Source organism: Lissotriton helveticus, chromosome 3_1 (genome assembly GCF_964261635.1).
Source record: "Lissotriton helveticus chromosome 3_1, aLisHel1.1, whole genome shotgun sequence".
NCBI lineage: Eukaryota > Metazoa > Chordata > Amphibia > Caudata > Salamandridae > Lissotriton > Lissotriton helveticus.
In genome coordinates, this window is record NC_136061.1 from 80,491,706 (window position 1) to 80,504,817 (window position 13,112).

A 13,112-nucleotide genomic window follows, 5' to 3' on the forward strand; every position below is an offset into this window, starting at 1 on the left:
AACCTCAGCATCCCAGCATATGCAAAATATTGTCGACTAAAAAAACTGAAATGTTTGAAGATGTGACACATGGTCACAATATATAATATATATTTGTTTACAGTTTATTTAGCGTGAACTCGGCCAGGGGGCATTGCAGCGCTTTATAAGAGAATCCGAGAACATTCCTAGGTCAGATTCCTTTGCATTCGTGGGTACGGGGAGATTGAGAGATTTGCTCAGACCCTCAGGTTGTGAGCAGACCCCGGGGCTGGAACTGGGTTCCCGGTTCTAAAGTGGCCCACTGGTGCCTATAGTTCACATCTCACCTCTCCCTTTGCTTGGAGAACAATTTCCTGACTGTGATCACGCCACTGTGATCTTTAACCATTTGATCTAAACTAGAACCTGGTCAAACAGTAATTCATGCATTAGTTATAGACGACTTTGAAACGCAGAATATTTTTCCATAATATCGTTTTAATGAATCTCCTCTGGAATGAAAATATGCCAAGGCAGACCCTGCAGAGAAAATTACGACCCCTCTTAAGTAACACATACTAAAAGCCATATAGGATCTGAAGCGGGTGCCAGAGCAGAGTGCAAAAATAGAAGCTAATTGCTCTCACACCTTCCTTTAAATTAGAGACTGAAGCTGGCAGACTGAAGTCTGGCGACTTGTCTCTCAGTGCCAAGAGTGGGAGTAAAAAAGAAAATACCTCTCTGGAAGTACAACAGCGAGGGCAAAGCTTGTGCGTTCACAATACCTTTAGTAATAACTACTCGTCTATAGAATATATGTCTTGAGCATAAACAGAGTCAAATCAGTAGAAACCACAAACACAGAGTAAACATGCAAGTAGCGGCGCCTCTACTTTGAAAATGGCTTTTTCACCCCATAGGAGAAAGAGTAGTTGTAAACACTGCAGGGCTTATTTACAAGGCCCTTGCGCCACTTTTGCGTCATGTTTAACATTGGAAAAGTGACGCAAAAGTGGCGCAAGGGGCTTGTAATTCTGCCCCTGTGCAGCTACGAAACCAGGGCCCCTGGCCAGGTGCAAAGGGCCAGATTCATAAGCCCTTTGCGCCACTTTTGCGTCACTTTTCCCATGTTAAAAGTGACGCAAAAGTGGCACAAGTGGCATGTAAATCTGCCCCAAAGTGTTTTATATGTGACATGCAGGATGCGTAAAGGTTTATTGTTTACAAACCTCAGAACATATCTACATGCGGTTCCCAAGCAGATTAGAAGTAGGTAGATAAGTGGAGTTCTGTCTTTGACGAGTGTCTGACGTAAGCAGAAATCCCCGTCGGAAGAACCATGGAGCCTAGGCTTTAGCAACGAAACATGATTAATAGGAGTACCAGGTGCTGTTCATTTTTACTGCACCTGTGTAGACATGTGCGATTGATGCATGTGCGACTGATGCACTGTATAAAAGTTGTGATTAGTAGACCAACTGCAGGAGTGGAACTAGGAATCACATATATCACACACTAGGTCCTGAAGAATAGCCGAATGGGGTAGGCTAGAAACATGTCGACCATTAGGATTTGTGAACACTAACTTCATGATTACTAATTTTTTCCCCTGTTTTAGCCATACCGACTAGGGGTCAGAATAAAGTAGCACCACCCACTAGCCAGGTATTTTTAACGTACACCTTTCTTTACCTCGCTCCTACCTAGCGGAATCACCCGCCTCACATAGTCATAACATTTGGTGCTCCAGTGTAGTTCGTCTGGTCGTAGCACGCCCCGTTCATAGCGGAACGGGAAGGACCCTATGATGAAGCATGCCACCAAGGGGCAACCCTGGTGGGTGAGGGTTTTACGAAAAATTTTAGTGTTTCCCAAGTGAAGGAGCAAAAAAACTCCATGCAGCAAAAGGCATGTTTTGTTTGCATAAGTTGGCCCCAGCCCAAATATCCTTTAACTCCCCCCTTGTTTGTGTATACATATCTAGAACAGCCCTGGATATAGAAAAGTCAAAGCAGTAATGTAATGATATGTGCATTCAGGGGCATATTAATGAGACCTTTGCCTCATGCTTGCACTACGCAAAGTGGTACATGCACAACGCAAAACTCTAAGCCATATTAAAGAAGCCCCACAAAGCCACTTTGTGTGGCTTTCAATGGCTTACATAATCTGGAGTATGCAAGGAAGGCTTTCCATAGGCACTGTTGTGGTTGTTCCCACGCAAATCATATGGTTTTTAATGCATTCACAGATTTACCAAACCTGTTAACCCTGGGGATGCACCAGAAAGATAGGCCTCCCCAGGTGAGAAATATCTTTATTTTCTCCTTGTTTTTTCCCATTCTACATAAAAAGAGAAAAAGTCTCTATAGATTGTTTTTGTGGAGGTAGGTGCCCCTTCCTGCACAAAAACAATCCTGCCTACAATGCAGGCACCCTTGCACCATGATGCAAGGATGCTTGCTTTGGCACTAGGCGGCCGACACGGCGCCAGTGCAGGGGAAAAGGATAGGAATATGCCGTATTAGATAAATACGGTGCAGTTCAGCCATTTCCCTGTGACACAGGGCAGCGCAGTAAGGTAACTTGCGCCACAATTCTCATAAATATGCCCCTCAGTGTCGGGAGTCGACAAATGATATATTGGTTAGAAAGCTCTACAGATATGGACATTGTTACTCAAAACTGAGGGCCATGTTTATGACCCGGTTTGGGTAGCTGACAATATGGTGCAAGAGTGATTCAAACCTTAAGTCATATTCTTGAAACCACGCGAAGACACTTTGCATGGCTTTGAGCGGCTCCAAAAATATGTATTAATGCTGCTCAGTGCAAATCACTTTGGTGCATTACTCCACTCTGGGTAGGCGCTCCATGGGCGTTGACGTTCCGACGCATCTCTCATGGTTTTTTATGCCTTCCCAGATTTACAAGACCTTGTAAACGTGTGGATGCGCCAAAAAGATAGAGTGTAGGTGTAAAGAGAAATATATTTATTTGTCGACGTTTTATCCTCTTTCTATGTGTGCTGCACTCTGCAGCACACATAGCAAGAGGAAACAGCCTATCAGGATTGTTTTTGTGCAGGAAGGTGCCCGAAAAGTATCTTAAAAGAACAATGTTCCTCTATCATTCAACCATTCATTAGTGTATATATAATGATACAATGTAGTAGAACCCAGTGGGAAGACTCCTGGGGCACGTGTTCAGAGTGGAGCTACCTACCGTGCTAGCCAAGGAACACTTGCCCGCCAACATGGCTGTTCACAAAACAGAGCATGATGAAATAGACTGATGGAAAAGAAAGTTAGAAGTAAGAAGGGTGTGCTTGTCACACTGACTCACCACCATCTCAACATGCAGGGTCGAACTCTCAGGTAGCTTTTTTCCATCGCTGGCGTGAGTGGAAGAAGCGCGATGAAAGTTTAGAACATCTGTGTCTACGGTAACCATTTTTTCTTTTTTTTTTATGCGATTTTATATAGTGCTAACATTACCCGAAGGTGTCAGAGCGCTTTACAAAAGAACCAGTTGCGTTAGATAATGACTTTGGATTGCATGAGTTACATAAGAGATACAATCAGAAAAAAATTGCAAATGTACAAGTTGTAAAGTCACTCAAGGAAGAGATACAAACAGAAAAAAATGCAAATGTACAAGTTATAAACTCTAAAATCCCATAGGAATGGTAGTTAGTACAAAGGTCTACTACATATACTAGTGGTTAGAGATATATACACACACACACAAATAGTACATTCACTCAGGATTACATTTTAACAGCGATTAGGCTTGGACAATTATATATTACATATTTACAGAGTCATAGCCCAGTCATGGCGTAAAGAACTTCCATGGAGACAAAAAAGAAAATGTTTGAGCAAGTAAGTCAAAACAGTCCGGAGGTGGTCAAGAAAGGTGCGAATGGTCAATCTGGTGAAAAAGGGCACTGACCTGTGGCAAGGATCTTACCAGGTAAGTGTTTGACACTACTGGACCTTTGTTTGGTAGCCTAATTCATTTTGGGTATTGTGGTCTTAATCTTCATCCAGTGAACTAAGTAGACTAACACATATGAAATCAATGATTTGTAGAGTAATAGTTCAGGACTGGGGACAGTGTCGGTAATGGCCTAGAGTAATGTGGTACCCTGAACCCTTCCTGATAAGTTTCAATCTTCATCAACCAGCATCCTTCTGCTGCTGAGGAGTGTATGGATCGGGTCATGCATTCCCAAGAATGCCAGGATCCTGGCTGGCAATGGTTTCCATGCTGTGTAAGGTCAGCACCAGGGCAAGCCAGCAGAGCTACAGCATCCATTCTGGAAACAAGAATGCATTTCTTGCTAAACCATAGGGCAAAATAAATTAGCATTGTTCCTGTGCACTTGTGCTAAATCTATGCTGTCAATGGCATAATCTTACACAATGTGGCATTTTAGCATAGTTTTGGAAATGTATATAATGCAAAATTATCAAAATTACTTAAGATTACACCCACTTAAGTGATATTTCGGCCAGGCCTATAATTCAGGAGGCAGTGTGCAGCACACTTGTTCCAAACCTGGACGGCATCTTTAGCAAAGATGTCTATGCAGGTCTACAGCAGTGGCTGCTCCTCAGTAATGGAGGAGGAATGTCGTCCCACTGCCTGGCTCAGAATCAGCAGATGAACATTATTTTATTTTTCATTTGCCGGCTCTGAGCAAGCATGTGCAGGAAGGGCGGGCGTGGCATGGGAGTGGGGAGGAGGAGTGCTAAGTGCTCATGTGTGTTGGGCCGGTCTTCTCTGGCCAGCCGAACACACATGCACACTTAGGTTTCTCCAACCCGGCTGCATTGAGCAGCTGGGCTGCGGAAACACCACAGACTCCTTGTCCTGAGTAGAGTGTCTTTTCAACCCGCTTAGGCCAATTGGCTCATAGCATGAAAGCAGCACAGGAATTTCACAGGGGGTCTGTCCCAGGGGCAGCTGGGACTAGAAAGAGCACAGCAGGCACAATGCGGGAGGCGGCCGGCAGTTTAAGGTAAGTTCTTTTTAAAAATATTATTATTAACACCTCCTCCGCTCACCTTCCTCGCAAACCCCCTACTGTGTTCCCTCCAGCCACCCCACCACCCTTTGTTTTTGGTGGCCGCCACTGGTCTACTGCTCAAACACTGTATAGGGAATTGCAGTGCAGCTGCTTCTTTTAATTACACAGATGGAAAATATCCGGCCACAGATGCAAACTTATGATATCCAAGTGCCAGCCAGCAGTCTGGGTCTAGTTTTCTCTCCATAGAGAGGAGCTTGGGATAGCAGGATGGTCTTCTTATATGCAGGGGCTCAGGTGAACCCTCCAAGGGCGGAGGACCAAAGCTAATTTGGTCCCTCTCTGCCGTGGCACAGTGGTGAAAAACAATGGACTGGTATGTGGCCTACAGTAAATGTCAAGGGCTGAAATTAAGGGCCAGATGTAAAAAGGTTTTTAGCATGCGCCAATGGGTTTTAGACTCGTTTGCTCTTGCAAAAAACCTGTGACCCATGTACTAATCCTATTTTGGGAGTCGCAAATCAATTTGCAACTCGCAAAATAGGATTAGTGACTCACTATGAGGAACGGGCGTTCCAAGGGCATCTTTTCCTAATAGCGACTCCTTAAGCTATGTAAGAATGTCTTGCGACCGCAACTGCAGTTGCAAAACACTTGCAGTTTTCCACCCTTCTTAGAAGCACTCGCAAACGAGAAGGGGTCCCCCGGAGACCACCTACCCATTTGTGAATGCATGCACAAATATTTTTTAAGGGCAGTCAGTGGTCCTAGGGAACACCGCTGCTTCCGGACCTTACTATAAGGAATATATGCGTATTAGTGAATATGGGCAGACACACCCACTTAGGGAAAATTGACTTCTTGCTTCGGAATACAAGTTCCACAATGCCTTTAATATCAACACGTTATAAGTGTGGCCCACCAAGGGGCCAGCAAATGAACAAAAGCAGTATTTTTTGCAAAGGCGAAGCGAGTCCGTGTTGCCCATCATTACAAAGTCCCGAAGAATAGGTTTTTCTTCGAAACGCGTTGGCAGTTAAAGAATCTGGAACAGGGGGGAAAAGTGGAAAAGATGCCGGAGGTTTGGTGAGCTGTGTGTTCCCCCTAAACAAGCTTTTGGGCATTTGGTGATTCATGTAATTGCGCGGTTCCGAGCCGTGATGGGGAGCACCATCTTGTGATACAGCAGGAAGGGAGAGGCCGTGGTCTGGACTGTCTTGGACCTACAAACGACACAGCGAGCCATAATATATGTACACTTACCCGCTGCTTCCGGACCTTACTATAAGGAATATATGTGTATTAGTGAATATGGGCAGACACACCCACTTAGGGAAAATTGACTTCTTGCTTCAGAATACAAGTTCCACAATGCCTTTAAAATCAACACATTATAAGTGTGGCCCACTAGGGGGCCAGCGAATGAATAAAAGCAGTATTTTTGTAAAGGCGAAGCGAGTCCGTGTTGCCCATCATTACAAAGCCCCGAAGAAGAGGTTTTTCCTCGAAACGCGTCGGCAGTTAAAGAATCTGGAACAGGGGGTGAAAGTGAAAAAGATGCAGGAGGCTTGGTGAGCTGTGTGTGCCCCCTAAACAAGCTTTCGGGCATTTGATGATTCATGTAATTGCGCAGTCCTGAGCCGCGATGGCCCCTCTCTGGCCACTGAGTTCTGTATCATCTGTATCCTTCTCATGAGTTCAGTGGTGGTTCCTGCATACAGTGCGTTTCCGTAATCCAGCCAGCTGGTGATCAGGGCTTGAGTGACTGTTTTTCTCGTGCTTATCGGGAGCCATTTGAAACTTCTTCAGAGCGTACCGAGAGTGTGGAAGCAGGCAGAGGAGACTATGTTGATCTGTCATTTCATGGTGAGTTTGCTGTCCAGGGTGATACTGAGGTTGCGGTCGTGGTCTCTTGGTGTGTGGGTGGGTCTGAGTTTGGCTGGCCACCAGATGTTGTTCCAGAGGGAGGCGTGGTTGCCAAAGATCAATACCTCAGTCTTATCCGTGTTTAGCTTCAGATAGTTTTCCTTCATCCATGCTGTATCATTCTTCATGCAGTTGGTCTTGGTAGTGTAGGGGGTTGCCAAGAGCGAGAGGGTAAGCTGGGTGTCTTCGGCATAGGATATTATGTTAATATCGTTGGGTCTGACCATTTTGGCTAGAGGCGTCATGTAGGATTTTGAAGAGGGTAGGGCTGAGGGATGAACCTTCAGGGATGTCACAGATGGTGCTCGTGGGTTCTGAGGTCAAGGGAAGAAGGTAGATTCTCTATGTAGGTTCCATGAGGAAGATGTGAACCATCTGTGTGCGTCTCCCTCGATCCTGATCTGGTGCAATCTCTTGATGAGTGTGTGGTGGGATACAGTGTTGAAAGCTGCGGAAAGGGCGAGGAAGATCAAGACTGGTAATTCTCCTCTGTCAAGTAGGGTGGGAATGTCGTCTGTGGCGGCAATCAGGGCAGCCTCGGTGCTGTGGTTGGGTTAGAAACCTGATTGGGAGGCGTTAAGCAGGTTGTTTCTCTCCAGGTATTTGGTGAGCTATAGGTTGATGGCCTTCTGTAGTACTTTCATGGGAAAAGGGATCAGTGAGATGGGACGGTAGTTCTAGAGTTCACTGGTGTAGGAAAGTAGGATCTGCTTTTACGGTTACCCCCACTTTTTGCCGTATGCTGAGCTGTTATTGAATAGTCTGACTGGACTCCTGCTAATCAGGACTCCAGTCTATCTGTTTTCTCCCTTATAGTGTTATGTTCAGTACTTAGGTACATCCCAGATTGGATACTAGGATACCCTTATTGTAATTGCAATTGTGTGGGGGTTTTATAAAGCACTGGAATAACTCCCAAAAGGGTATCAGTCCCTAGTATATGGTAATAAGGTACCCAGGGCATAGGTACCCCAGAGGTCCCCCATGGGCAGAAGCATGCATTATGCCACCTATGGGAGCCCATTTAAAATAGAACTACAGACCTTCCATTGCAGCCTGTGTAAGCTGGTGCTAGCACTACCTACTAAAGATATAGCTCAGTCCAATCACAATGCTGCTGTCATGCTGGTGACAGCAGCATTGTGATTGGCTTAGGGGGGCCTGTGTGCTTGTTGGTTCTAGGAGTCAGGAAGAGAAGCTGTGGAGAGATGACGGAGGAGAGACGGCGGCTGTGCCACCTACTAAAGATATAGGATTCCTATATCTAGGGTCCCTGATCTTAAGGGTGCTTGGTTCTAAGTGTGAGAGTGTCCCTGCATGAGTAGGACACCCCTACAGCCTACGGAGTCCATTCTTCGAGGGTTGTTAAAGAAGCAGCCATATACTATATAGAGGGGCACCACATAATTACGCGATGATCATCCCAAAATCGGCTGCAACGAATCCTAACATGTTTGGTATCAAACATGTTGGAATCATGAAAGAGCCCTCCGTTAGGCTCTCAGTGTTCCCGGTGCCAGCCTTCTTGATCCGGACAGCACAAAATGGATGCTGCCAACCAGAGACACGATTCTGCCCTCCTGCTGCTGAGCCACGCTCAAGCAGGGAAAGACAGAACAATAGGCATCCCGTGTGACCACCTCCCAGACAGTATTTAGTGTATTGGGGTTGGGTGGATGCGCTTGCCAGCGCCACTCAGTCTGCATGAGGGGCACATTTGATATCCTCATGCAAAAAAGGAATGCCAAAAAAATGAGCATTTATGGAGACAGAGGAAAGACAGTGGAGCAAGACTGATTTCTGTCAACAAACGGAAGCAATATATTTCGGCCATTAAAAACGCAAAGAAGGGATATTTTTCCCAATGCATTCAAGAGAACAGTAATTCAGCTAAAGAACTGTTCAGAATAGTAAAGGAGCTCAGTAAACCCCCAAACACCTCACAAACCCTCACCTCCTCAACTGAGGCCTGTGAACGTATTAGCACCTTCTTTTCCGATAAAATCAGAAAAATATATTCCACCTTCACCCCCAAAAAAACCTTCAGCACCCTAGACAATCCTTGCAAGACTGTCATCTCATCAGAAAGATGCAAAGACCAATTAGACCGAGGCAATGCACCTTGCCTAACCAGTTTTGAACCACTCTCGGAAGAAGAGGTCTTAGCGGTTTTGAACACAGTCAAATCCGGTTCCCCTTCGGATCCCTGCCCCCACTTTGTGTTTTCTAAAATCGCACCCACGCTCTGCCCGCTTGTCACCCAACTTTTTAACAAATCGCTAGTCACTGCCACCTTCCCTGAGGCATGGAAACATGCCTTCGTGACCCCTCTTCTGAAGAAAGCGGGATCTGATATTCTCAATCCAGAAAATTACAGACCTATCTCCCAGCTCTCCTACCTGTCCAAAGCTTTGGAGAAATTGGTCAACGTACAGTTGACTAGGTATCTGGAAAACAACTCTCTTCTGGATCCCTCCCAGACTGGTTTTAGAGCTAACAACAGCACCGAGGCAACGTTGCTTGCAGTGTCGGACAGTATCAGATCCTCCACCGATCAAGGTGGAGCAGTGGCACTGATACTGCTTGACCTGTCATCGGCGTTTGACACGGTATCCCATGACTGTCTGCTGAATATACTCCTGAGTAAAGGAGTTCAATCCACAGCACTGAATTGGATTCAATCTTTCCTAAGCAATCGTACCCAGGCAGTGCACATGGACCAGTTCCACTCAAAACCCAACCCCATCGGCTGTGGGGTCCCTCAGGGGGCCTCACTGAGCCCCACTCTTTTCAATGTCTATATTTCATCTTTGGCTGACATTGGAAGGAAGTGGGGCATTGGCATCTGCTCCTATGCAGATGATACACAGCTGATGGTGGCCATGAACGAAGGGCCCGAGATAACCAAATAAAAGCTACACGACTGCCTTTCCGAGATGGCCCAGTGGATGCACAACCACTGTCTAAAATTAAACGCCGGCAAATCGGAGATCCTTTTGTTCGGTGGAGCCAAACGTATGTGGGACGCCACATGGTGGCCATCCTCGCTGGGATTCGCCCCACTCCCAAACAACATGCCAGAAATTTGGGAATCATCATGGATGATGCCCTGTCCATGAAGGATCATGTCCGCTCCCTCTGGGGCAAGGGTTTTGCCATACTAAAACTCCTCGCAAGGATATTTCCCTGGATACCCTTGGACTGTAGACGCTCAGTCACACAGGCCCTACTGGTCAGCCGCCTAGACTACGGCAACGCATTATTCGAAGGGATGAATGATCAACTATTCTCCCGCCTTCAGGTCTTGCAAAATCAGGCGGCCAAACTGGTCTGCAACAAAGGCAAACGAGACTCGGCATCGGAATGCCTGAAGAAGCTCCATTGGCTTCCGATGCGCCAGAGGTCTGCCTTTAAACTGCTTAGCCATGCGCACAGAGCCCTACATAAAACTGGCCCAACAATTCTTCAAGGGAGAATCGAGTTCTATGTCCCCAACAGGAATCTACGGTCGAGTGAATCAGCCCTGGCCAAACCCAAACGAATTTACAAAGCCAGAACAGGTGGCCGCGCCTTTTCCTACCTGGCAGCAAAACGGTGGAATGATTTACCTACCGACCTAAGACACACCACAAATTTTTTTCAGTTCCGAAAAAAACTGAAAACACATCTTTTTCCCAAAACTTAATCTCTCAGTTCATGCCTTAGTAGTCTTCGTGGTTCACAGCGCCGTGATATCCCCTGGGATGAGTGTCGCGCTCTATAAATACCGCAAATACCGCAAATAAATAAAATAGTCCAGTTCAAACCAGCTCTGGGAGCCATTAGCTCCTTGTTAGATCTGGGGGTCTCTAATTGGCAGAGGTAAGTACCTTAGACCAAGTAGGGACCCTTGCTTCTAGTCAGGGTGAAGAATTACACAAAGTAGATAACCCCTGCTCACCCTCTAGGTAGCTTGGCACGAGCAGACAGGCTTATCTCTGAGGCAATGTGTACCATAAATGCACTTAACACAACAGTAATCCCCAATCAACCACAAACTGAGACCACACAGGTAAGTATATTTTATAAAAATATATATCTTTATCTAGTTTCAGCAGGAAAATAAAACAGTTGCACTATAATCACTTCTTCAAGAATGTAGCACTTAATCTTAATGGTTGCAGTTAAATTGTTAGGAAGTTCTTATATAGATTGTCTCAAGTCTCTTGTGAATCAGCACTAAAAATAATGTTTTGCGCTTATCTTAATTCAGCCCTCCAAAACGAGCAGTAAAAACAATGCCTGCGGGTAAATCAGCCAAGACCATCAGCCCCTAAAGCCAGGGTCCCTAAGCGCTGCAAGCGCGCCTCACCGGAATGCTGGGGACTCCTTTGTGCACCTCGCCGATCAGAGCACACTCGCTCTCAGCCCCGGCCGGTCTCAGCAGCCTCTCCGCCCGCTCTCAGTCCTTCGGGGAGCGGCGGGGAGCTAGCTCGGTGCTCCGAGCAGAGACGGGCAGGCCGGGGGCTGGGGCACTTCAAGGATTCCCTCGGCGAGGTCGGGTCAGTCTTCCCCGGTCCCGGCGGTGATCACTCGGCACTTCAGAGATTCCCTCGGTGAGGTCGGGTCAGTCTTTCCCGGTCCTGGCGGTAATCACTCGGCACTTCAGAGGTCCCGATGACTGGGACCAATCCTGTCGCGGCGTTTGGGGCGAGCCTCTGACACAACCGGGAGTCAGCCAATGGCAGTGCGGCTCCCGGGACAGGCTTTCAGTGACGCTCCGCTTCTCAGCCAATCACGGCACGACCACGGCAATGATGCTGTGCCGCACGGGCCTATCCCGTCGTGGCGTTGGTGAGGGGCTCGGCTCCTCCAGCCAATGGGAGCGCAGCGGGTCCGATCTTCACCGCGGCAGCCTCCGTTTTCGAACGGCAACTTCTGGGGGTATTCAGGGCCCGGGGGAGCGGCGGTGATTATGCGGCAGATGACTTTTGAGGGCGCAGGTCACGGAAAGACCGCCCTCTTGGCCTCACAATCGTGCTGGAGCAAGATACACGAGGGGAGGCACCACAGACCTCCGACCCTTGTTGGGTATGTGCCGATGAGCACACCGATCCCTACTCACGCCCCGCAGTTGAGCACCACACGCTCCAGGACCAACACAGCACGATCTGCACAGCGTGTTGGGTTTCTTTAGGAACCTTTTAACCCTGGGTTCCAGGAACAGGAGGCCAGCTCTTCTCAGGCCCATGGAGATTCAGTGAAGATACAGCACACAGCAAAGTCTTAGTAGTTCAAGCAGATGGGGGCACAGCACACAGCAAAGCCCTTCTTCTCCTCTCCTTCAGTTGGATAGCAGGATAGGTCAGCCCTTAGAGCACACAGCAAGGCAATCTTCCATCAGTTCCTTCAGCAGTCCTTCTTCTGGCAGAGGTTCCTCTTGATTGTAGAATCTAATCTTCTGTTGTCAGGGGTCCTTCTCTTATACCCCTAAAAGTCTTTGAAGTCCTTTGAAGTCTTTGTGCAAGTGGGCCTTGAGCCCGTTCTAAACCAGTTCTGGGTGTAGCTGAGGCACTGGGGGTTTCCTGGCTTCCTTCTTCCTCTCAGTATCAGGGACAGAGGTGACAGTCGCCCAGCAGGGGGGTGGAGCCAGCATTGTGGTCAGGCAGGCACAGCCCTTCACTATCAGGTGCTATCTCCTCCCACTTCCCTGGCAGCAGATGCTGCCTTTCATCCACGGGCTGACTCAGACAACCTCCTGGGGGCTCTGCAGCCCCTGTCACACTCAGGCCAGACAGTCAATCCACAAACAGGCCCAGGCACACAGAAAGGTTAGACAAGAGAACAGCCACTTTCTAAAAGTATTATTCTCAAACACAGAATTTAAAAACAACCCTTCCTAAAAGATGTGTTATTAAATTCTGAGTTCAGGGATATCATTCACTTATGTCCCATCTTGTTCCTATGGGAAGATAGGCTGGTATCCATTGGGACCAGCCTCCCCCATGTTACTCTATGGAGCAAGACAGCCTTACAGCAGTGAGCACACAAAATGGCTGCTGCTCACTACCAGAGCATGTGACTTGCACTAGTACATGCTCTACCTTACCCATACACTGCACCCTGCCCAGGGGGGTACCTTGAGCCTTCCATAGGGGTGACTGATGTGCACAGACAGGGAAGGGTTAGGCCCAGCCAGTGGGGACACTAG